The following is a 24,236-nucleotide window of genomic DNA, read 5'->3' as shown; positions in this document are numbered from 1 at the left end:
CAAACCCCTCCAGGAAAATTGTCATCCCAAATCAGGAGAGAAAGGCAATTCAGCACCTGAAACAACACAACATGAGTTCTGTGATAGTAAGGGAAATGACTTTGCATTTTTTTATCATCTTTCCTTTACTTTACAATAAGGATGGTTATTAAGTATCTGTTGTATGTTGGCAAATGAGGTAGTCTGAGGTCTGTGGCCATTATTTAATTAATGAACAAGTGAAGGTGGGGATGTAATTCAATGGGCTATTGAAGCCTCTGTTCCACAGCAGGTAAGCAGAGGTGGAAAAAGTACACCCCCCCCCAAAGTTACTTGAGTAAAAGTACAGATACTTTGGGGGGAAGCGTAATTAAGTAAAAGTCAGGGCGACATCTGGAAAACTTGAGTAAAAGTGCAAAAGCATCATGGCTTGACTGTGCTTAAGGATCCAGAAGCATCCTTGGATTTCCATGGGGAAGCCACTCTTTTTCTTCTGGATACTTGAGTACAATTGAGAAGTGACACTTTTGTACTTTTACCCAAGTAGTTTTCCAGAAGCACATGCTAACTTTTACTTAATTTCACCCCCCCAAGTAGCTGTACTTTTACTCAAGTATATTTTGGAGTACTTTCTCCACTTCTGAAGGTAGGGTTTAAATCTTTGGCGAGAAGAGGAATTATAACTTCTGAAGGACCTAAAGGCAGGTTCTGCTGAGTCAGAGCTGAGAATCCAATCAGATAGCCCTTAAAGTCTTCCTGTGGCTCTGGGATCTGAGCTGAAGCCCAATGAAGTTGATGACAGACTTTCTATTGACTTCTGTGGCCTTTGAATCAGGCACATATGATGAAGGCCCCTTAGGCTACGTCTACACGTGAAGCCTACAACGAAGTAGCCTATTTCGATGTGGCGACATCGAAATAGGCTATTTCGATGAATAACGTCTACACGTCCTCCAGGGCTGGCAACGTCGATGTTCAACATCGATGTTGCGCAGCACCACATCAAAATAGGCACTGCGAGGGAACGTCTACACGCCAAAGTAGCACACATTGAAATAAGGGTGCCAGGCACAGCTGCAGACAGGGTCACAGGGCGGACTCAACAGCCGCTCCCTTAAAGGGCCCCTCCCAGACACAGTTGCACTAAACAACACAAGATCCACAGAGCCGACAACTGGTTGCAGACCCTGTGCCTGTAGCATGGATCCCCAGCTGCAGCAGCAGCAGCCAGAAGCCCTGGGCTAAGGGCTGCTGCACACGATGACCATAGAGCCCTGCAGGGGCTCGAGAGAGAGTGTCTCTCAACCCCTCAGCTGATGGCTGCCATGGCGGACCCCGCTATTTCGAAGTTGTGGGACGCACAATGACTACACGGTCCCTACTTCGACGTTGAACGTCGAAGTAGGGCGCTATTCCCATCCCCTCATGGGGTTAGCGGCTTCGACGTCTCGCCGCCTAACGTCGAAGTTAACATCGAAATAGCGCCCAACACATGTAGCCGTGACGGGCGCTATTTCGAAGTTAGTGCCGCTACTTCGAAGTAGCGTGCACGTGTAGACACGGCTTTAGAGTGCTAATTTGACAGTGGAAGGTAGCTGCAAACTGAATGAGGCTTTGAAAAGTCTGCAGGGGATTTTAGAAGCTGTTGAGTGGCTCAGAGTGTCTTGGAGCGAGTGGCATAAAAGGGCCCAAAACCCCACACATTCCCTCAGTTCAGTTGCTATGGCCAGGGGATTGCCAGACTCAGCAGGTCCTGGACAAGTTGTGGGGGGAGGGGGTGGCTGCCTGCCCTCAGAAGGGACGGGGCATTGGGTGGAAGGGGCGTGGCTGGGGCTGGCCTCCAGTACAACCTGGAGTGCCCCACCCAGGTCACCAGCAGTGATTTAAAAAGATGGGGGCTTCAGGCCTTTTTGAATCACCTGGCCCCATGGCAGTTGCTCCCTTTACTCCCACCATTACTGGGCCTGGCTGTGGAGGTCCCCAGGCTGCCCCTGGCTTAGGGGGGTGCATCTGGGGTGGGGTGAGGGAGGTACAAGGACTGTGTTGACACAGCTGTGTCTACACGGGGGCTTAGGTCAGCATCCCTTCTTGTGAGTATGTCCTCCACACCCTGACCCAGGGCGCTATGCCCTAACTACACTTGGGGTTTGCCTCTCCCGTCCCTGCAACAGCCAAAACTGGGAGTGTTCACAAGCGACTTAAAGCCAGCTTAGACTCCCCAGATGCCGGTTCGAAGCCCCTAGCAGTCAGTACCAAAATTAACGAAGAACCCTTCCCCCTAACACGCAGAGGTCCTTGCGTGCTTGGATTTCTGATGCATGAAACCCACGTGGGGTTTCCGAACTAGGCTGCATGTGAGCTATGAAAAATGACAATAAAAAAACACCCACCCCCCGCAACACGTTTGGAAGGGTTTTCAAACATGAAAAGAAATCTGTCGCTTTGCTGACTTTCAGATCTCTGATGTTCCTCATCCGATGCATCTCAAAACTGAGAGAGAAAACCACTGGCTACACGAGAGACGGGGGATTGGATTTACTTTGAGAACTGTCAAGGGGCGGCAGAAGGAAAAATCAAAAGCTGACTTAGCTTGGAAGGGTTGTTATAGCCTTAATAATGAGGGTGCTGCCAGGGTTATATTTATGCACACAATGTGTGTATGGGAGAGAAATTGCAGGGCATAAGTATACGAGCATTCCTAGCAGAGACCATCAAACTGCAGGTAGAGCCATAGGCCAGATTTAGCTCTGAGTCAGCTCTTTTCTGGCCAGGAGATAATTGATCCAACAAGAATGTGACTCAGCAGAAATAGATAGATACATCTGGACTTAGCATTATTGCTTCAGAATAATGTTCACCCCCCCCCACACACACACATCAGTGTCATCTTCTTAAGAGAGGCCAAGCAGGGAGAGAGGAGGACGGGAGAGGCTTCTGGGAGGAAATGAAGGCAGCATGAAAAACTGTGCCTGTGCGGCTGAAAGGAGGACAAGGAGCTGGACAATCTTTCCTCTGGGTGTGATGGAGCTGAGAGAGCCCTTGCTGAGCTTCTCACCTCTCCCTCACTTCCAGCCATGGGCTGACACACTATTCTGGAACAGGGCCTACGTCAGCCAGCTCCGCTGTGCCCCCAGGCTGGCAGAATGCTGCCGGGGGGAGGTGCCATTGGGAGAACCTGGGTCCCAAATCACATCTCCCTGTTGGAGGGAAAGACTGGAGAGGGAGCTGCCCTCTTATCCCATCCCAGGAGGGACGCTCACCTGGGTATGTCTATGCGGCAGCCTTATCCTGAAATAAGCTATTCAGGAACAGCTATTTCAAAATAGAGTGTCTACACACAAAGGCTGCGTCTACACAGCGCCCTCCCTTCTGGAAGGGGCATGATAATGAGCAAAAGGGAATATTCAAATAAGGCATGGATTTAAATATCTCATGCCTCGTTTGCATAGTCCTATGAGATTTTGCTTCCGAAAGAGCCCTTACAGAGCCTCAAACGCTTGAGGAATAAGGGGGCTTTCGGAAGGAGGGGTTGCTTTCAGAAGGGCCCTGTCTACACAGCTCTGTAGCTTTTAGAAGGGGCTCTTCCTGAAGCAAAATCTCACAGGACTATGCAAATGAGGTGGGAGATATTTAAATCTGTGCCTCATTTGAATATTCCCCTCATTGCTCATTACCACGCCCCTTTCAGAGAGGGTGGGGCCTGTGTTGATGCAGCCAAAAATGTATTTTGAAGTGATTTTGAAATACTGCATCTACACACATAGAGCCTATTTCAAACTAGAGCCCCTGGATGCCCTATGGCTTATTTCAAAATAGGCGCTATTCCCTGTCTTAACAGCCCCTATTTCAAAATAACTGTTTCGAAATAGGCTCTGTTCCTCAGAGAATGAGAGTTACCTGTTTCAAAATAACTCAAAATAGCTCAACTCAAAATAGTGGTTGCGTCATGTAGACGGTCGGGTGGTTATTTCGAAATGCCTATGCCGTGTGGACCTACCCTCTGGGGCCAGCTGTGGGCTTGGATTGGTACCTGGGCTGCCCTTTGTGCACAGTACCACAGGATGCTCTGTGTTAGTTTCTCGTATCTGCTTGAGTTCTGACCCACTCTTCCTGCTTCCCTTCCCTCACGCATTCCCCAAACCCACCTCTGGACCGTGTAGCCCACCTTGCGCTGCCTGGGCAAATGACAGATTTTGGTGGCATGTGAGGAAAAGCTTTCAAAACTTGGACAAGTGTCTCCTGCCAACAGAAAGCCCTGTAAGGACTCCACTGCCTATCCTTTTAGCAGTCCTTCCTTCACAGGCTATTGTTCTCCAAACACAACTTCTTCCCTGGTTTTTTTTTCTGATTGTCATGAAGCTGCACCTGTCCCTTAATTCTCCGATTCCCTTGGTATCTGCCTCTGCTTGCCCAGAGCTGTTTACCAGGGTCTGGCTGTTCCCTCTCACCTTGCGAGCGCGGCAGTGGGTAAGCTACGCTTCCCAGTGGGCACAAACATTTCACAACCCGTGGGTTACTCCCTCTGAAAGCAGCCCTTTTGCTCCTCTCAGCAAAAGCTGCCTTCCTTTGCTGCTGTTGGTTGCTATGTCCGAGCTCGTCATGTTGCATCCGGCGCATAGGGGAGACAGGATGAGAGAAAGGGGAAATGTTAAAGGGGCAAGGGGAGGGAATGATAGTTAAGATCAGAAAGAGGCTGTTCACAGGCTTCCGGCTGCCAGCCTTTGGCTCACTGATTTCATTTCAGTTGGTAGCAGAAAGCATCCCCTGGTTTTCATTGGCCCCAGCCGCCGGGGAGAGAGGGCTGGATCTGTCAGGGCTAACAGGAGAGCCAGTGGTGTGATGCTGACGCAGCCCACTGACAAGCCGGCGAGGGCCCCAGGGAGTAGCGTCAGGTGGGAGAGATTCAGCCGCGCCAGGCAGGTACGGAGCTGACAGCTGGGGAATAGCTCGGAGGCGCCTGGATGGTGGAAGCGAGCTGGAGAAACAGCCGCCTCCCTGGGAGAGTTAGAGTTTGTCACTGACAAATATTGTGCTTCAATTTTTTTTTCCCCTCTTCCCTCCCATGTGCCGTTCATCCTCCTCTCAGCAAGCACACAGGCGCTGTCTGGAGGCACTAGCAACACCCCAGGATGCTCAGTGGTCAGCTGGCAGAAATGAGCTTAATGGGCACTCCCAGCAGCACTGGGGCTCCCCAAAGCGGGCCAGTAAATTGGACCATGCAGACAGCTGAATACACTAGCTGGCGTCTGGTAGTGGGTGCGCCACTGTCAGTGTCGGGCTCCTGTTCGTATGGTAGTACCTGGAGACGCTGCCTGAGGCTATGGCTGCACTAGGCTAAGAAAGTCGACCGCAGATATGCAAGTCTAGCAGAAGCTAAAATCGACTTATCCAAGCTCGGCTAACATGGCTATCTATACAGGGGAAGGTCGACAGGAGAGTTTCTCCTTTCGATCTCCTTCACTCCTTGCAGCTCACGAGGAGCGCAAGGGTCGACTGTGACCCCTGAGAGGTCGATTTCGCACGTCTAGTATAGATGCAGAAAATCAAGCCCGGAAGATCGACCCTGGCCAGATTGATCTTCCGGGATAGTATAGACTTGTGCTGAGATGGGGGCCTGCTGGGGTAGGCACTTGCAGAGATATAGTGAGAGATGTTCCCTGCCACAAAGCGCTTATGAGCTAAACAGACAAAGATAAAATCTTCTCCCTGCCCTTGTGCCAATGAGGAACTTCGATGTTAAGTGGCATGTCAAAGGTCATAGAAGACGTCTTCCGGGATAGTATAGACTTGTGCTGAGATGGGGGCCTGCTGGGGTAGGCACTTGCAGAGATATAGTGAGAGATGTTCCCTGCCACAAAGCAGACAGAGGAAAGCGAAAGGGTGGTCGATTTCGCACGTCTAGTATAGATGCAGAAAATCAAGCCCGGAAGATCGACCCTGGCCAGATTGGTGGACTTGGGTTCTTCTAACTTGCCCCCATCAGGCAGTGTAACCCTCAGGGCTTCCATCTTTGAATCCTGAGACCTCAGTAGGTCATTGAGTCCACCTCCTCATTAAAAGTTGGAACCCAGAATAAAGGGTGGGCCCAGGTTCCCTATTCACCATGGGAAAGTTGGTCCCAGAACACACCGCAGTAGGACCTGTTTGGAAAAGGTTCTGTCCTGTCCCCAGTTCACTAGGAGAGGTAGTGGAGAGTATGGGGTTGACCTTCCTCTCTTTTCCCCATGCTGGCCAGCAACGAGGGTGGCTAAATAAATGGAAAGCTCGTGCCCTAGAGAACTGGGCTGAGGGCTGCTGTGAGCCTCCAAGGCAAGAATTCCTCCTGCAAGTGTGGGACCCAACACGGCAGAAGAGAAGCTTCACCACAACATTGGGTGGGGCATTCAGTGATGTCAGAGGCAATGTCATTATTGACTTCAGCTGGAGAACGGTTAGACTGAAGCGGAGAGATTTTGAAAATGCCACCCATTTGTAATGGGGTCACGAGAGCACAGTACTGTAGCCAGAATTCGTGAGATAGTAATAGCTGTGATGCATATAGATCCTAATGGACAGCCAACTGTGTTGCCCTTTTTCACGTTTCGTAATAGAATACACTCGATCTCTGAGCTGGAGAGAGAACAGACTCCTGAATCAAAGCCTCTTACTTTCTGTTTTAATTGACAATTGAATCAGTCTGGGGGATTTTGCTTTAGATTCCCTGGATTCTGCAATTGTGATTGGAAAAATTCTCAGCCACCTCACTTGTTCTCCTCTCTGTCTCATCCACACATGCCTTCATAAGTGATGCAATCCAAGCTGGAAGTGAAGCAGGATCCCAGAGGGGAATGCCGGTGACTTATGCGCTCAGAAACACTTGTCTCCAATTCTCAGCAGGGCTCACAGCATAAAGACACTGCCCACATATTACTGGAGAATGGAGACCTCACAAAATTGGGATGAATGGCACAGAGAGTGGAATAGCTAAGGAGTTTTACTTGGGTGATTCAGAAAAGGTTTTCATGAGATTATCCCTATTTCTTTTTGGCTCTCTAATGAAATGAGTTTTTAAGAAAGGGTTTTTTTTTTTTTCAAACCAAATAACCATCTCTCCAGATTTCAGTTGGGTCAGGCAGCGTAGCATATTTTCTAGTATGATTCTGCCACGTGACTCCCTTGTCACTGTAAAGCTTGTAAAATACAGGCAATGTAGAAAAAATCTTGGCGTGTTGTTAAACATTCCGTAAGCATCAGCCCTTCGGGAAAGGTACCCTTAGTCCTCTGCATATGTTCCATCCCGTGAGAGTGTCCTCATTCTCAATGAAAAAGCTGCCCATTTGCAGAATGGAAGAGAAAATCTGGCAATGACCTTCAACTTGGAGAGCCTGGGAGAGTTAAGATTAATTGCAGTCTTATTTCTAGTTTAGCTAACCCCCTCTCTCCCATCCTGTCCTACTTAGCTTGTTCCCTTGCCCCCTTTGCAAACCATCTGCATTGATCGGAGCTCAGCTGTGGTACCGACTTCCACTGCAAGCTATTAAAGCCTAAGTGGAGAGCTCTTATAGCTGGAGGGGAGGCAGTTCAAGTTTCCTTGTTTGCTTGTTCCAGGGATGGCGTTGGTCACTCTACCTCTGTTACACAAGTCAGAAAGTATCTTTGCTGTTGAGGGTTCTGTGCCTGGTTCCTCCTCACCCTCCCCTGTCAGTCACTTTCTGGTATTCCTTATATCCTTGATTGCAGGAAACAAGAAACAGGTAGGTCAATAAAACTGTGCCTGGGGAAGCTCTCCCAGGTGCTACAGGCGACATGCTGTGAGATTGCCGGTTGGAAAAGCAGACTTGTAGTATGCTCTGTTTTCATGAGGTGCCTGGCTACCAGAAGGTAGCACTGGGGCCGAACTTACAGTAGGCCAATCTTCACTGTTAATATTAGCACACACTGAGCATAGCTCATTGCCAGACTGAGGCCCTAGGGAAGTGGTTCCCAGTCTTTTCACTAGTGCAGACTCCCCAATCACCCCTCCACACACCCGCCCATCAAAGCTAATTCTAGGTGCTGTGTACACTTCATTAAATGACAAACAGACACATAAATAATTAACACTTAAAACAATGCACACTCATTTCTGCCATCACGACAATTCGATGGAACATCCCAGCACAACCAAGTGTTGATTGTAACAGCACAATTTATTGAAAACTTATTTTCGATGGTCATTTTTATTTAGCTTTTATTTTTTTCACAGACCCCCCTGCAACACCCTCACAGACCCCAAGGCTCCGCAGCCCCCAGGTTGGGAACTGCTGCCTTAGAGTTCGCCTTTCTCTTCATCCTTTCTCTCAAATGCAGTCCTCCATGTCACTGCTGCTTTGCCATGCTTCCCCAGAGCAACTGCATGACACCCAAGCTCACAGCCAGTCCCCACCGACATAGATCAGCCTTTGTCTACATTAGGCAAAGTAAGTCGACGGCAGATACATAATTCTATCTACGGCAATTGCGTAGCTAGAATCGACTTCTCTGCACTCGGTTTACCTGGCTGGCTTACTGAAGGTCGATGGGAGGGTTTCTTCTGTCGATCTCCCTTACTCCTTGTGTCTCATGAGGAGAACAGGGGTTGACTGTGACCCCTGAGATGTCAATTTTGTGCATCCCTACCAAAATCAAACCCTGGAAGATTGAACCCGAGCAAGTCGATCTTCTGGGCAGGTGTAGACATAGCCTCAATCTGCAGAGTGAGCTTCCTCCATGGGGCTGCCCTTAAAATCTTTGATTTCACATGCTGAGTTCAACCTTGATTTGATTGTCCGATCTGAAAAATAGGGGCTCTCACATGTGTGCCCTCCTGTTGCTCGTATTTACATAGAATAGCACATCATCAGCACCTAGTAAGACCAGACTTATTTGGCTCAGATCTTGCAGGTTCCCAAAGGGAAAGGCACAGGGAAAGCCAGCTAACAGTTCTGATAGATGGGAACATTTCTGTCTAGTCATTTCTTGTCAGAGAACTTTCGATTAGGCCTGGAATCCCTAATATTCAGCCCATAGTAAGAATACACACACACCCTTGGATTCTAACACTTTTAATAAAACACACTTTTCTGCAGCATAGGAACTGAGGACCCAGTCTGGATGAAATTTTCTGAGGTGAATGTCTCTGTCAATTTGTAAAGATTGAGTGGTTTCTTGAGCACGCTACTGCCAAGATTAACCAGACCGATACAAATGTATAGGCAGCAAGATCAGGTGTCAGAGGATGTCACACCTGTGAAATATACCCATTGTTCCTGCAACTACAAGGAGAGCGAACTCGTCAAAACCTGGAGCTGGGGTGCAGTGGCAGATTCACCCTGAAATGCCGTGCCCAGTCTGTGTCAGGCTGATGAGGTTCTACTAAACTCACGGGTAAGTCTGTGAGTGCATTCATTATGTTTTGGTTTATTTATTTATTTAGTAGGCTCTTATATAGTTTTCACGGGGCTTTTATGTTATCGATTCTTTCCTAAAGAGCCGAGCAATGCCTTGGAATTACCAGGAAGCATCATGTGAGTCATCTAGTTCTGAGGAGACAATGCTCCATGTTAAGGTTCCCAGCAATACTGTTTGTAAGAAAGAAACTCAGTTAACCCTGATCCAGCAGTTATTTTTATCTGGTTTGTGTCCATACAAGTAGATAGACAGATTGGCCTAAAATATTAACCTCTTATCCCATATCCTTTGAACTTTGAAGGTTCAGATAAGGCAGAGCCCAAAGCCAAATGAGCTCTTGCCCCAAAATCTGGCCTCTTTACGCCATCTCCTAAGATACGTCTACACAGCAGACTTATTTTGAAATAAGCTATTCTGAAGAGCTATTTTGGAGTAGTTTATTTCGAAAGAACATCACGCCACACAAATGTGTTTTGAAATAGCACTTCGATATTTCGAAACAGAGTGCCCACACATTTAGAGCCTATTTTAAAATAAAGCCATTGGATGCACTATGGCTTATTTTGAAATAAGCGCTGTTCCCTGTCTACACAGCCCCTATTTTGAAACACAACATGTTTCTTTTGTGTATTTCAAAAGCACCTGGAGTCCCCAGACAGGGCTGCATTGTGCTAGGTGCTGTACGTAACAAAAAGCCCTTGTCCTGAAGACCATATTGTCTACAATGCTCTGAAAACATTTCCACGTATGCTTTAGTTGGGGCTAATTAAAGCTGTTACAATTCCCATCTGCAATTAGCATGAAGAGTGAAAGCTCTGCACAGCACAAGTTAGTATTATGATTATAGGCAGGGCTGGGAGCCCCACCGATTATTAACACTGGCCTGACACTTCCCATTACGGGATCCTGGTTTTAATTGTTAGCATTTTACCAAACTTAACTGTTGAGGCTGAAATGTTCTGGTTTGGGTCTACCTCAAGCTGAATTATCTGGGAAAATTTCATCCAAAACCGCTCAGCAGTTTCTACGACCAAGAGACGGGTTGGATGTGGAGCCAAATGTGGGATCCTGGGACAGACTGGGCAAGAATCATGGGGGCAAGGAAACAGACGGTGGGGCGGCATGAGGAAAGTGGACTGGTCAATCAAAGAGACTGGGATTTATAGGCTAGGGGATAATTAGAACTGGGAATGAGAGGGAGACTGGGACTGGAATGGGAAGCCTAGAAACATGGGACTAGGACTTGTTGGAGAAGGAGACCAGTGCTGAGGTGAGAAGCTTCAGGAGTGGAGAGAGGAAACGGGACGTGGATCGATGGGCAGGAAGAGGCAGGACTGGGACAGAAATATGCTGGAGGGGATAGCAGAAAAGGGAGTAGGAAGAAGAGTCTTTGCCCATATGTCCCACTCCCCTCCGGAGCCTAGAATGGAACCCGAGATCCTTGAGCCTCACCATCCCTTTGCTGTCTTTGCAACCCACTGGCAAAGCATCCATCCCACACTCATGCTGGTCCACCAGGAGAATGATGAGATACTACTGCCATCCGGTGCTCAGCTGAAGTGGCAGACATCTGAGTGATGGCTCTAGCAGCTCCAATGAAGCAGCAGACCTGGGTGGCTGTCAATATGATGCCACACGATAGGAGGTTTGGTTTTCAGTTTTGTCTTTTTTAAATATCTAAATAAACACACACGACAGCATGAAACGAACATTATTAAGGATGATAAGGTTCTGTTACTCCGTTTCCGCAAAAACAAAGCAAAGCCTTCTGGCACTTTAAAGCCTAACATAAGCAGAAGCTTTCATGGGCTGGAGCTCACTTCATTGGACGCACACAAACAAAGATGCTTGAGTTACATGACTAGGCAGAGGGCCAGTGCTAACAAGGTCAATTCAGTAAGGGAGGTTGTGGCCCACCCCCCAACAGTTGCTGGGAAGGTGTGAATACCAAAAGAGGGAAAAATCACTTTTTGTCATGCGCTGGCCATGCTGAGGCTCTCATCAGATCCAGTCTGATAGAGCCAAGTTTGCATATGCATTTCCAGCTCTGCCGTTTCACGCAGAAGTGTGTTTTCGAAGCTTTTTGCTAAGGTAAGGCACCATTCAAGTGTGTTCCTGAGGGACACTGAAGTGCTCTCCTACCGGTTTTTGAACGTTGCCTTTCTTGATGTCTTATTTGTGTCCATTTATTCTTTAGTATAGGGACAGTCCAGTGTGGCCAATGTACGTGGCAAAGGGGGCATTGCCAGCACCTAATGTTACATATCAGATTCATAGATGTGCAGGTGACCGAGCTCCTACTGCTGTGGCTGATGTGGTTAGGTCCTATGATGGTGTCACTTGAGTAGATACATGGACAGAGTTGTCAACAAGTAGTTATCAATAAAGTCTGGGTGGTTTGTTTGTTTTTTGGCATTTTCCAGAAACTGGCATTTGAAATTTGCCTTGGTTAAATATTCCTGTACTTGGGTTTTTGCTAGGCTAATCCCATATCCAAAGCAAACCTGGTTTGTCACTATGAGGAGCACATAGAACAAGGAGGTCCTGACCTCAGCTGGGACATCGATCCACTGCTGTAATACAAACTAAGATTAATAATATGCTAAATCACCACAAAACACCTAAAGGGAGAGGACCTACTCGCTAGGGCTATACTACAGTGGTTCTTCAAAAGAAGTTCTTTCAGAATATTTCATCCAAAAATTTTTCTTTTGAAATATCGCAATCATACACAAAGAAGCAGATTGAAAAATCGATCCGCTCTTTCACTAGAGAGCGACTACACCACGGCTGCTCTTTTGAAAGCGAAGGCCAGAAAATGCCACGGATCGAAAAATCTGGTGCCATGGCAGACTGCTTTTTTGCAAAAAAAAAAGTGGGGGTCCTGGAGTGCCTACATACCTTTTTTTCCAAAAGAATCTTTTGGGGGAAAAGCACTCTTCCTCATCTGGGAGCAGAAGAGGGCAGCCAGAAGAAGTGTCACATCCTTCCAACTTAATATCAAAAGAACTCATTTTGTGTGTAGACGGTCCACAGGATTTTTCAAAAGAGTCCCAGCTTTTTCGAAATAACTCACTACTGTAGACATAGCCACTGTGTTGTTTTACACAGGAAAAATACAACAGAATAGAACAGATTAGAAGCCGGATCTCTTTGAAGATCTGGGGAAATGATCTCAGTAGACCCCCAAATTGTTTGGGATTGCCGTACTATTCAGTAACTTTACTCATGAGACTTTCTTTTTCTGATTCTGGAGATACCGGAAAATTCAGTCTGAGTGGCTGCTGGTGAGATCCTCCAAGCTCTTTCCTTCCAATACAACAGCACAGCATGAGGCAGTGGGGAGGAAATGAGGAAGAAATCAAAAGCAACAAAAGCAGCTTAACCTCCTCCCTCCACAAATTAATTATGAAGCCATAAATTCTGGTCAACAGCAATGATGTACTGGAAAAACACCCAGTGAGCAGCAGCCTGGAGCAGCCATAAATCCCTCACCAATCATAGACTCAATCTGGTAACTTCTGTTCACTTGACATTAGCGTGTTATTAAGCTGGTACTAGCAATAACTAGGAAGCTGAGTGCGGCTGGTTCCAGGGATTAATATTAGCAGTCTGGGAGAGTATTAACCAGCAACAAACCCTCATTAGCTTTTTAAAGGACCTCTCTGCTCCATTTAAAAGCCCTGACTATAGCTGATACAGCTTTGAAACCTTGACCTCTTGCTTTGGTGCAGTAGATTTTGGACTGGAATTAATCTCTACATGGCTCAATTTGCAGATCAATATCAGCCAATTAGAGGGCTCTCTGTGGAGGTCCTGGTGGAATACTGGTGAAATATTCCACCTACGTATTCCATGTGGTGGGAGCAGCTATCTGGAGGAACCAGTAAAGATGATTCTCCAGCTTGTAGCTCATTTCACATAACGTTAATACAGACTGAACTTCTCTACTCCTGAATTCTCTCATCCAGAAACATCCATAATCTGGCATGATTTTAGTGAGCTGGACAACCGCTTATCATGGGTGTGGCCAAGTTTCCTGCAGACCCATAAAGTTTGTTTCCAGCCACCAGTCCTGGCTCTCAGTGTTCTGGGCTGTTATTTAGCTGTAATTGACCCCTACAAGGCTTCTAAGAGCCCAGCCAGCCGTGGAAGTGTTGGTAATGTGCTAGACAATATTGACCTTCTGTGGTCTGGCAAATTCTCTTGCTCATCACTGGTCAGGTCCCGAGGGTGCTGGATTAGAGGTTCGACCTGTAGTACCAGGCAGGCCTGCCAACAGTGGGGAAAGAATGTTAAAAAGGGCAATTGCCTCAGGGCCTGGTGATTTAAAGTGAACTGGAGATACAGCTGCTGCTGTGGCAGTGCCAGGAGCCCTTTAAATTGCTGCTGGAGCACTACCGCGGCGCTCCCAGTGGCTCTGAGGGCTGTCTGGGGAGGCGGGGCACTGAGCCAGGCGCTCCAGGCAGGGCTGGGGGAACAGCGCGGTCCAGACAGTGCTGAGGGCTGGCTGCGCTCAGTCCCATCCCTTCCACCCTTGTCTCTACCCCTTCCAGAAGCGTGGAGCCAAACTCTCCCACACACACCTTGTAAAGGGGCCCAGCATGGCTGTCAGGTTCCCTGCTGCCAGGGCATCTTCAAGATGGACTTTTTGCTTGATTATGAGAGAGACAAGCTAGTGAATGCTAAAGGAAGGCAGGGATATAAATTATACCAGCAATTCTCTTGCACCTCATATGCTGTTCCACCAGCAGCCAGTCACCTCATCTTTGGCTGGAAAGGCTCAGGTAGCAGGGAGAGAAATGGGGGTATTCTGACCCTTTATTGAGTAAGCCAGGCCAGGCAAAGCAGCAACTGTCTATTATGTTGCATTATAGTCCCTAGATTGGTGGCATTTAAACTTGTATTCAGGGACAGTCACTCCATTTAACGAAAAATAGGTAAAAGCTTGGCCCAAAATTTGGGGTTTCTCCAAACAAGATTTTGTAAAATACCAGAAGAAACGGCTTGCCAAGGCAAATAGAAATATGGCAGATTTTTAAAAGTTTTAATAATAAATGTCACACTACTGTATTTGCAACCCAAACATGACATCATGTTAGTCCATGAGGACCTAATTGAAAGTGAAATTGACTAGAAACAAAAATGAAATTGAGCAGCCTATATCCAGACATCCAGATGACAAAAATGCAAAAAAATAAGCAAATAGCGTAGCTAATGAGCAGAGTAGGATATATTGTTATGTAAGGACTGGGGGGGCAGGGATGTTGTGACTCCTGACAGTCCAGTCCATCTGTAACAGACTACCCTGTGAATCAGCACAAAATGGCTGCCATTGCAGAAGGAGCCTACGCACTGTACTCTCTCATGAAGACTTTATATGTGCTCTTTCTTTCTTTCTAAGGTAAAATAAAATTTTTCTAGACTGCTTTTTGCTCTTTCAAAAATTAGAAAAAATATACTATTAAATTCTTGTAGTTTCTATAATTTATGATGTTATTAGTAACTCAGATAAAGAAACTGGATTTAAAAAAAGATATGGACCAGATGCTCATACTTTACCAGTGCCACAGGGTGAATCTAGCTCTTTGGCTTAATGACATTTCTGCACTGGTTATTGGCCTTTAAGGGTCAGGAAGCCTTGGGCCTGTTCATTTAGCACTGCTCTGCTACACCTGGGCTGGCTGGGTGTTTGACTTAAGAGGAAGGAAGCTTAGCAGATGAGTGCTGCCTGGAGAGGAAACCAGATGGCTGTGAGGAGTTAGAGGAGGAGACAAGGCAGGCCCTGGTCAATGGAAGGCATTGGATAGGAAGGCGTGGGAATGGCTGCTGAGCAGAACTTAAGGAGGCAATCAAAGAAGAATCTGGAGGGACTGCGAGAAGAGTTGAGGAAGAACCTCGGAAAGGTGAAATGAGGGCCCACAGTGGGGAGCAGAAAACTCTTTGGAGTAGATCAGAGAATACAGACTGCTGGAACAGGGCTGAGCCCAGTTTCAACTGAAGCAAAAATGTGTTTTACTTTGCATTTGATTCCCTGGAGGGGTTTGAAATCTCTGATGGGTCCCGATGAGGGGAGTCGGTTACCACTATGGCAGGAGTAAACTGAAGATTGTTGTGGGGAAACTGAGGTAAAAGTGCTAGAACATTAGGTGAGAGGCAACCCTGTGATGAGGCATTCTGAAAGGATGCCTTTTGTAATGATTATTAACTGTTAATTCTGAAGTGTTATTCAGAGGCTAGCAACAAGAGATCTTAGGTTCATGTTTGGCACAACTACTTCAGCGTTGGACAGGGAGTGGAGAAGGAGTGAAAGCGGGAGAAGAGACAGAGGGAGTTATCTTACTTTGTCAAATTTTGAGCTGCAAGGCCTCTGGCAGTCCAACCGTGTTAGGCTAGTGTGCATGTTTGGCAGGAATCGTGACAGCTGAGTGATTATGTGGCTCAGAAATGATATTGTGGTTCCTTTGTGATTTAATGCCTGAGACTCCCTGAATAACATCTGTTTTGTAACACCTGCTACTTTTGGAACAAGTTACATCCCTTCCTCAGAAAGGGAATCAGTAACAAATTATGCACACTGTGGTTTTCATGCAGTCTGGTCGCTTTCCTGTTTCTTGTAAAAGATCGCTGCAACGTTGATGTAGGCTCCAGTTGTATTTCGGTACCATTATCCATCCATGTGAGTTTCTTTACTTTATACTCTTGAGTTTGGGTCCCACATTTTTTCCCTCATTCCCCAGTGCAGCACGTATTGGCTAGCTTTGCATTTTTAGTAATGACCCAACGGTGATAACGAATGTGAATCACCCCAATGTTCACTGGGCGACTGGGGGCTGGGGTGTGTCTTCAAGGAATCTCTTGATTAGAACTCCAGTGTGCTGAGGCTTTTGGATCTGAAGAGGAGAGAGAGAGTCTTATCCAGTGTTTCTTAAACTATGTTCCGCAGAACCCAGGTGTTTCATGAACAACGCTCAGGTATGTCACAAAAGTTTGGAAAAATACACTGACAGCCTATATTTTCTGTTATTAAAATCAGATACAACATTACTTTTCATGGCTATGATACTTAGTTAAATTCATTTTGATTTTGCTGCATATGTTTGGGGTGTTTTGTTTTATTTCATTGTGGCTTTTTTTGGTCTGACAATTTTTTGAAGAAAATTTCCATAGGTGTTCCACATAAAAATATTATTGTTTGGTGTTCTGTGGTCTCAAAAAGTTTAAGAAACAGGGGTCTGATCCATCTCTTACTTACAGTGGTATTATTGCAGGAGAACTTAATTTATTCCTGTGGAGCTATTCCCAATTTACACTGGTGTAACTGAGATCAGAACTGTGTTCAGAGAGACATTGGCAGAAGGATGAAAGGTTGGAGAATGTAGGAGGACTTTCAAGACACGGAGCCTCATTCTGATCTCATTTACACCAGAATCAATCAGAAGCAGCTTTATTGGCTTTCAAAGCAGTTATCCTTGGGAAAGTGAGATTAGAGTCACCAAGGGAAACTAAAGAAAAGGGAAGAATAAGAAAGAGAGAAAAGCATGTTTGGGGAATACTAAAAAAGAAAGAAAAAAGGATGGGGTGAGGTATAGGGATGGAGAGACGATTGGTACCAGATGGCAGATGTCCGTTATTTACCATTTGTGTACAATAAAAGTGCACTTTAACAATGGGAAGAGCACAAAACAAGCTCAATAAACACTTAAAAACATACGGAAATAAAATGCAGCAATTTGATGGACTGTAATAATGTGCATTGCTTTTTATACTGCCCTAGTAAGAACTACAAGTGTTCAGCCTGGGTGAACTACACTTAAATGTAACATAAAAAAAGAAATTAGCTACACAAATAACTTTATGCTCAGACATTAACCCAAAAAAATCTGTTTCCAGAAGCTAATTAGAGAAAAGCACTAATGAGCATAACTTTACGGAGGGACAGAATTAAAAATGCTAAATACGGGTATAGCTACTGTGGGTGCCATTAAAAACTCAATATTTTCAACTCTACAGTGATTGCAGGCATGCAGTATCTTCTGCTCTAGAGATGGGGTGGGGGTATAATCTTGATGCTGTTGAACCAGTGGGAGATATGTTCTTGATTGAAGGAGAGATTGGATTTCACCCAGGAAGATACTGCAGGTGTCTGGGTAACGACGATCAACGTCTTTTTTTCCCCTAAATCTTGATGTAAGTATTGATTAATCCTGAAAAAAACTAAATAAATATTAAAATATGTAACTCCCAAATGGAAATACAGGTCAAACCTCTCTAGTCCGGAACCTTTGGGACCTGGCTAGTCCTGAACGAGGGAATTTGCCAGACCACGGGAGGTCAATATCGTCTAGCAGCATTACCAACACTTCCACTGCTTACTGGGCTCTTGGGAGACACATAGAGGTAAATTACAGCTAAATAACAGCACAGAACACTGACAGCCAGCACTGGTGGCTGGAAACAAACTTTACTGGATTACAGGAAACTTGGTTACACCCATGATAAATGGTCATCCAGTTAACTAAGGTCACGGCGGATTATGGATGTTGCTGGATGAGCGAGTGCTGGAGGTTTGATGTGTTTTGAAAGTACTTGCTGCGCCAGCCTGATCAGGGTCCCACTGTACTATGTGCTTTCCTGCACACAATGAGGGCTCCTAAGAATTTATAATCTAAATACACCAGGCACAGGGTGGGAGAAAGGCACTATCAGTATTCCCATATTACAGATGGGGAACTCGGGTAGAGAGAGATTTAAGCCCCGATCCAGCAAAGCTCACACTTAAATCACGCATCGGCTTTAGTGCTTCACTGTACCAGGACCCTGTTTACTGTTGTTATGACCATTCACAAGCTTCAAGTGCAGCACATGCTTCATCATTTGACTTGATTGAGGCCTTAATGACCTATTCAAGTTCACACCAGTTTGTCCTTGACAGGTCTTATAGAACAGCTGGGGTACAAACCGGTAAGAGCTGAAAACAATGAAAAGCAGAAGAGGGGATGCCTGTCAGGTTGGTATATAACCCTGACCTTCCTGTGTTTGGAAAGGAGGTCAGCTTGAGAGGGGACGTGGAAAGGAAGGAAATTGGAAAGATTCTCAATGCCTGAATAGGACCCCATGAATAGCACTTTGCTGAAAATGTTATATACGTGGTGAGATTTTTTTCAATCCAGCTCCCTGTTTTGAGTGCTGGGACTAGACACCTGTCAGAAGACAGGCTACTGGACTAGCTGGACCATTGGACCCAATCCGGTAAGGTCGTTCTCACATTCAGATTGCCGATCCCCTATTTCAGTGCTGTAAGGTCTGTATTTTTATACAAGAAACACACCACTGAGGGCATTGATCCCAACCATGCTACATCTAATCGTGCACCCAAGTCTGTAATGTTAGCCAGTAACAATCATCCTGGTTTGTCATTTTTTGCGTACTTTATTAATAAGCAAAAGGTGCTAAGAAAACATGATACAGAAATATCATAGAACAGTAGAACTGGAAGGGACCTCGAAAGGTCATTACATCCAGTCGCCTGTCTTCACATCAGGACCAAGCCTCATCCAGCATCTCTAGACCATCTCTGATGGATGTCTATTTAACCTGCTCTAAATTATGTCCAGTGATGGAGATTCCACAACGTCCCCAGGCAATTTATTCCAGTGTTTAACCACCTTGACAGTTAGGAAGTTTTTCCTAATATCTAACCTAAACCTCCCTTGCTGCAGGTTAAGCCCATTGCTTCTTGTCGTATCCTCAGATGCCAAGGAGAACAGTTTTTCTCCCTCCTCCTAGTAACCCTCTTTTAGGTACTTGAAAACCGCTATCATGTCCCCTGTCAGTGATCTCTTTTTCTAAACGAAATAAGCCCAATTCTTTCTGTCTTCCCTTATTGCTCATGTTCTCTAGACCTTTAATCATTCTTGTTGCTCTTCTCTGGACCTTCTCCGATTTCTCCATCTTTTTTTAAATGTGTTGCCCAGAACTGGACACAATACTCCACTTCAGTCCTAATCATGAACTGATGAAAAGATGATGAAAGCTGTGCCTCTAGAAACAGAAGAAAGGTGGTTTTGTGCCTTTTGAAATCTCCACATGACGTGTGAAATAAGGAAAGCCTCGGACAAAGTCTCCTCAATGGAATCTTCACAATACCGAGCCATCCTTCTCACTTGGTCAGTGAAGCATCAATAAGTGAGTAACTGGGACAAGCAAAGGAGATAGCACTGCGCGACGTTAGGCTGATGCAGAACAGTGTGTGAATGTACCGTTTTTCACTTTGGCAGAGCTAGATGGCTTCCGGAAGAGGAGCCGCGTTCTTTTGATTTCAGACCGAAATAGCGCATTTTGTGTGTAGATGCTCCATGTGCTCTTTCGAAAGAGGGCTGGATTTTCCAAAAGAGCCTGCTAGTGTAGATGCAGCCCTTGTAAACACTTTTGTTTTTGACGGAAAACTTTCACCCCATCTGACTCCTTGGATTAGGGTCTGATCCTGAGATGTGTTGAGTGCAGACAAACTCTTGGAATAACCAGCTGGAATAGTAGTTTGGAAATATTCTGGGAGAATGAAAAAAACTTTCTGTAGCATCTATCTGCACTATAATGGGATCCTAGGCAGTGTTACCAGCTTCTCACTTTAATGGGTGTTAAAACATGACCTTCAAAGCAGTGCTTCTCCAAGTGCATGCCACAGACCACTGGTGGTCCATGACCACCTTCCAGGTTGGCTGTGGGCTCAGGGCTAGACCCAGCAGTGGGGAGGCCAAACTCATGCCCCAGCCCCAGGATGCCGATCCACGAGGTTGAAGTGCCAATGCCAGCTTACCACCGCAGGGCCGGGTGAGACCCCCCAAGACTTCTGGACCAGATCTTGCTTGTGGGGGTAAGAAACAGCTCTGCGCACTCTCTTTCCCCCTCTCCCCATCTGTGGGGAACAGCAGCATAGGACACTGCTCATGGGAGGCTTTTCCTGATGCTCCCATTGGCCGGAATCATGGCCAATGGGTAGGGAGACCCTCTGTCCCGTTTTTACCAGGGCTTGAGAAGAAGTGGCTGTGCATGGCCTGAGTCCTGTTGGTGGTGAGACTAGATGGTCACAGTGGTCACATTTGGCCTTAAGAAGTCTATGGCCCTTTGGGAAAATTCAAAGTTTCTACATGAAGTCTCAGAGAGGTGTGTATGAAGTGGATCTCCCTGAGTCAGTCAGCGTAAGGATGAACTGACGAGATGGAATGCTGGAGGCCACGGTCTTGTGGTTTCCAATAAGGGCTCATGCTGCAAGGTTAATAGTACTTTTAGGAGGCTTTTCTGCTGCTCAGGCAGTTAATACAATAAAGCCCAGCTAGTTGTGTGTCCCAGCACTGGAGGCCATGATGTAATAAGATTGGCTATGACAATGAGTTCTTTTTTTGTCCTCTTTCTTTGGCAGGCTTGCTCCCCCACTGAGTCAAGTTATTATTTTCACGAGACAAAGAGCACATGGTTGTATACCACATTTCTTGCTTAGCCATCTTGTGTCTCACAGAAAAAAATTCAACGTGGGAACAAAGGAACATCAATTGATCATTAGTTCTCCTGGGGTTCTGAAGAACTGGTGACTAACCCAGGTGACCACATACCTTCTCCTAAAATGAGCCACCACATCTCAAACGTCAGAGACTTTTTTTTTTTTTTTTTTAAATGCTTAGATTCAGAGGCAAGTTTCCATTTCCCGGGTAGGCACCAAAATAAGCTATCACGTTTTTTAAGATCTCAGCTTGTTGGTTTGGGAGTATGTTCCAAAGGTCTCTTGAAAAATTGCTGATAAATGTCATGATGGGAGCTTCTGATTGCTGAGTGTCTGAAAATCTGCCCACTGTTGTGGGTGCTGAGTTCCTGAAAATATAGTTTTGAGCCAGAGTTGTCTTGAAAAGCTGGCCGTGGAGGGGTTTATTCAGAAATCTCCTCCAATAGAAGCAGGCACTCCTTTCTGAACTGCAAAGCTGCCTTGCCACTGCATGTTTGCACTCCAGCCCTAGCCAGAACAATCAAAGAGGAAATAGATATTTTAAATAATTTTCATGAATTCCCTGGGAGAGTCCCTGAAACATCCAGACTGTTTCGCTGTGTTAGCCAGAATAGTTGACAGGTTTCTATTGGACACAGAATACTTCCTTATTTCTTTGGCATACAGGAGGGGAAAAAACAACCTCATCCTCAAACTGGAAGCTGATAGGAAGCAAAAGCTCTGAGAGTTGTAGGTTCCATCCACCTCTACCTCACGACATGAAATATGCAATGAGAAGAGACAGCACCAATGGCAATCCTTTTCCACTCCTACATCTTGGCGCATAGGCCACTGACAACCATTCGCCGGCGTCCCCTGTCCTGGGCGATCTCTTCCAGTTCTTACCGGGTGTATCCCGTCTTTTTAGTGATGGCCTTCAAGTCTCTGCACCAGGTGTTTCTTGGTTGCCCTTTTCCTTCCTAAAAGGGCGGATGGCATTGTACCATCCTTACGGCTTTCATTACAGCACATCGTATTCCCTCGAGACGAGAGCGCTTTTCCTCCCAGGAGTGGAATCTGTTGAACTGCCATCCATTTTTCTATAGTTAGGATTTTTTTTACAGAGTGGGAGTGCTAGCCCTACGCCCAGCCTTACACCTTTCTCACCCAGGCTTGGGACTGGCCATGAGAAGAGGCAGCCTGATGTTAAGCCTACCTCAGACTGATAGCACAGTCCGGATTGCAGCACCACTTTCTCCAGAAATGGGAGTGCCATGAGGGCACATGGCTGCTGTAAAACATTTTATTTGGTGTTGCCATCAAATGAAAGACCTAGACGTAACTAACCTAAATCTGCCACAGACTGTCTCGTCCCTGATCTGACTGGTGCCGTTTGAGTCTCACCTACTGAACGAAACATCTTTGGGGAAAGCTTCTGACCAGAATACGTGGAACAAATCTATTGAAGGGATATGGCCATGGCTGACAGGCTCAAAATATGACTCTTTCTAATTCCCAGCTGGTGAGTTGTGTGATTCAAATGGCAAAAACCCAAATGTCTGAACTCCCACCCTATGCTGCTGCCAGCTCCAATTCTGTAAACTATGACCAGACTGAAGTTCACCAGAATCTCTTTCTCTGAAGTATTTTTGAAGAGCAAAAAAAGGAAATGGCAGTGAACCCACTACCTCTTCCGTTTTGAGCTGGGATTAAGAAAAGAGCTTCAGTACATTGTTGTGGGTGCTGATCGCTATAAAAGAGAAGGCAAGCAGAAGCATGATCTCATTTCTTTTAATTATCTGGGCTCTCCATTTCTGCCCCCTCCTCCCTGTACAGTAGCAATTTATGGTAACAGATTTTGTCCATTATGAGTAACACAACATGGTGATAAACTATCATTGGGCCTCTCATTTTCCTTTGTCCATGTGAAGACCTGTCTCCCTACACACCCACGTCTGGGTCACTAATCTTCCAGCAGAAAACTGCCTGGAATGGCCTCTACAAGCACTTCAAGGTCATTCAGTTGGTCCATATGCTTGCTCTTGAATCCTCACAGCCTTCTGAGCCCTGGGCGGTTGGGGGACTGAAACACCAAGACTGATCACCAGAGCCAAGTATCCATCATGAGACAGAGCACCGCTTGTAGGCAACAAAGAAAGAGTTGAGATTTCCCTCTTTTTCTAGCCCTTTAAATCTATCATCTCCACTTGGGTGTCTGGTCCTGTGCCCAGTCTCCGACTAACTCACAAGGACCTGATCCTTTTAGATTCCCCAGCTTCTGAACCTTTAATTGGCTTGATCTGACACCACATATGGCTTCAGTATCATGCCCAGCCCCTGGTGGCCTTGAGAAAAACTATACCCGGCTGTCACATATGGCAATGCATATCTCTATCACAGGACTGTAAAACTGCCCCTTGTGTCTCTATTTTCCCTTCATGAACAGAGAATAAAATAAATCCTGTTCTTCCTAGCTTTCATCGTTCAAAGTGTTTGCAAACAATGTGCTTGTACATAAAAGAGATTCAAAAAAGCAAACAAATCCAGCCTACATCTCTAGTGAGGCACAAAGAAATATCTATTAGGCTGCACTGTAGTGGAATGATTCTGAATGCTAAGCCATGCGTGGGCCATGCTCCCTACCCTATGTCTGGTTTGTTAACACTCACTAGCTCTATAGTTGTGGGAAACTCCCTTCTTAGTCCTCACTGGCACTTCCCTCTTTGTAATTTCAAATGTCTGTGTTTTTTCACCTAAACTAAAGCTTTTGTATGAGCAGCAGACAGGTTTTGTCCAAGCGCACTGAGTCTACACGAGCAAATTGACTAGACACTGAGGGCTTCATTTGCATGTGTGACCACAAGTGTAGATTGTGAAGTCTTTGGAGCCTATATTATTCCATGCATAGTCCCACTGAAGTCAATGGGGTTGATAATGGCAAGTGGTTTTCGACCCAAGGGCTGCGATACACTGATGTGCCATGAGAGCTCTCCGGGGCTGTGTCTACACGTGCCCCAAACTTTGAAATGGCCATGCAAATGGCCATTTCGAAGTTTACTAATGAAGCGCTGAAATGCATATTCAGCGCTTCATTAGCATGCGGGCGGCAGCGGCGCTTCGAAATTGACGCGCCTTGCCGCCGTGCGGCGCGTCCAGACGGGGCTCCTTTTCGAAAGGACGCCATCTACTTCGAAGTCCCCTTATTCCCATGAGCTCATGGCGCCGCTGCCGCCCGCATGCTAATGAAGCGCTGAATATGCATTTCAGCGCTTCATTAGTAAACTTCGAAATGGCCATTTGCATGGCCATTTCGAAGTTTGGGGCACGTGTAGACACAGCCCAAGTGTGCAGCGAGAATTCATCAATTTCC

This window comes from Carettochelys insculpta, chromosome 8, assembly GCF_033958435.1.
Source record: "Carettochelys insculpta isolate YL-2023 chromosome 8, ASM3395843v1, whole genome shotgun sequence".
Taxonomy (NCBI): domain Eukaryota; kingdom Metazoa; phylum Chordata; order Testudines; family Carettochelyidae; genus Carettochelys; species Carettochelys insculpta.
This window is presented reverse-complemented; position numbering follows the sequence as displayed.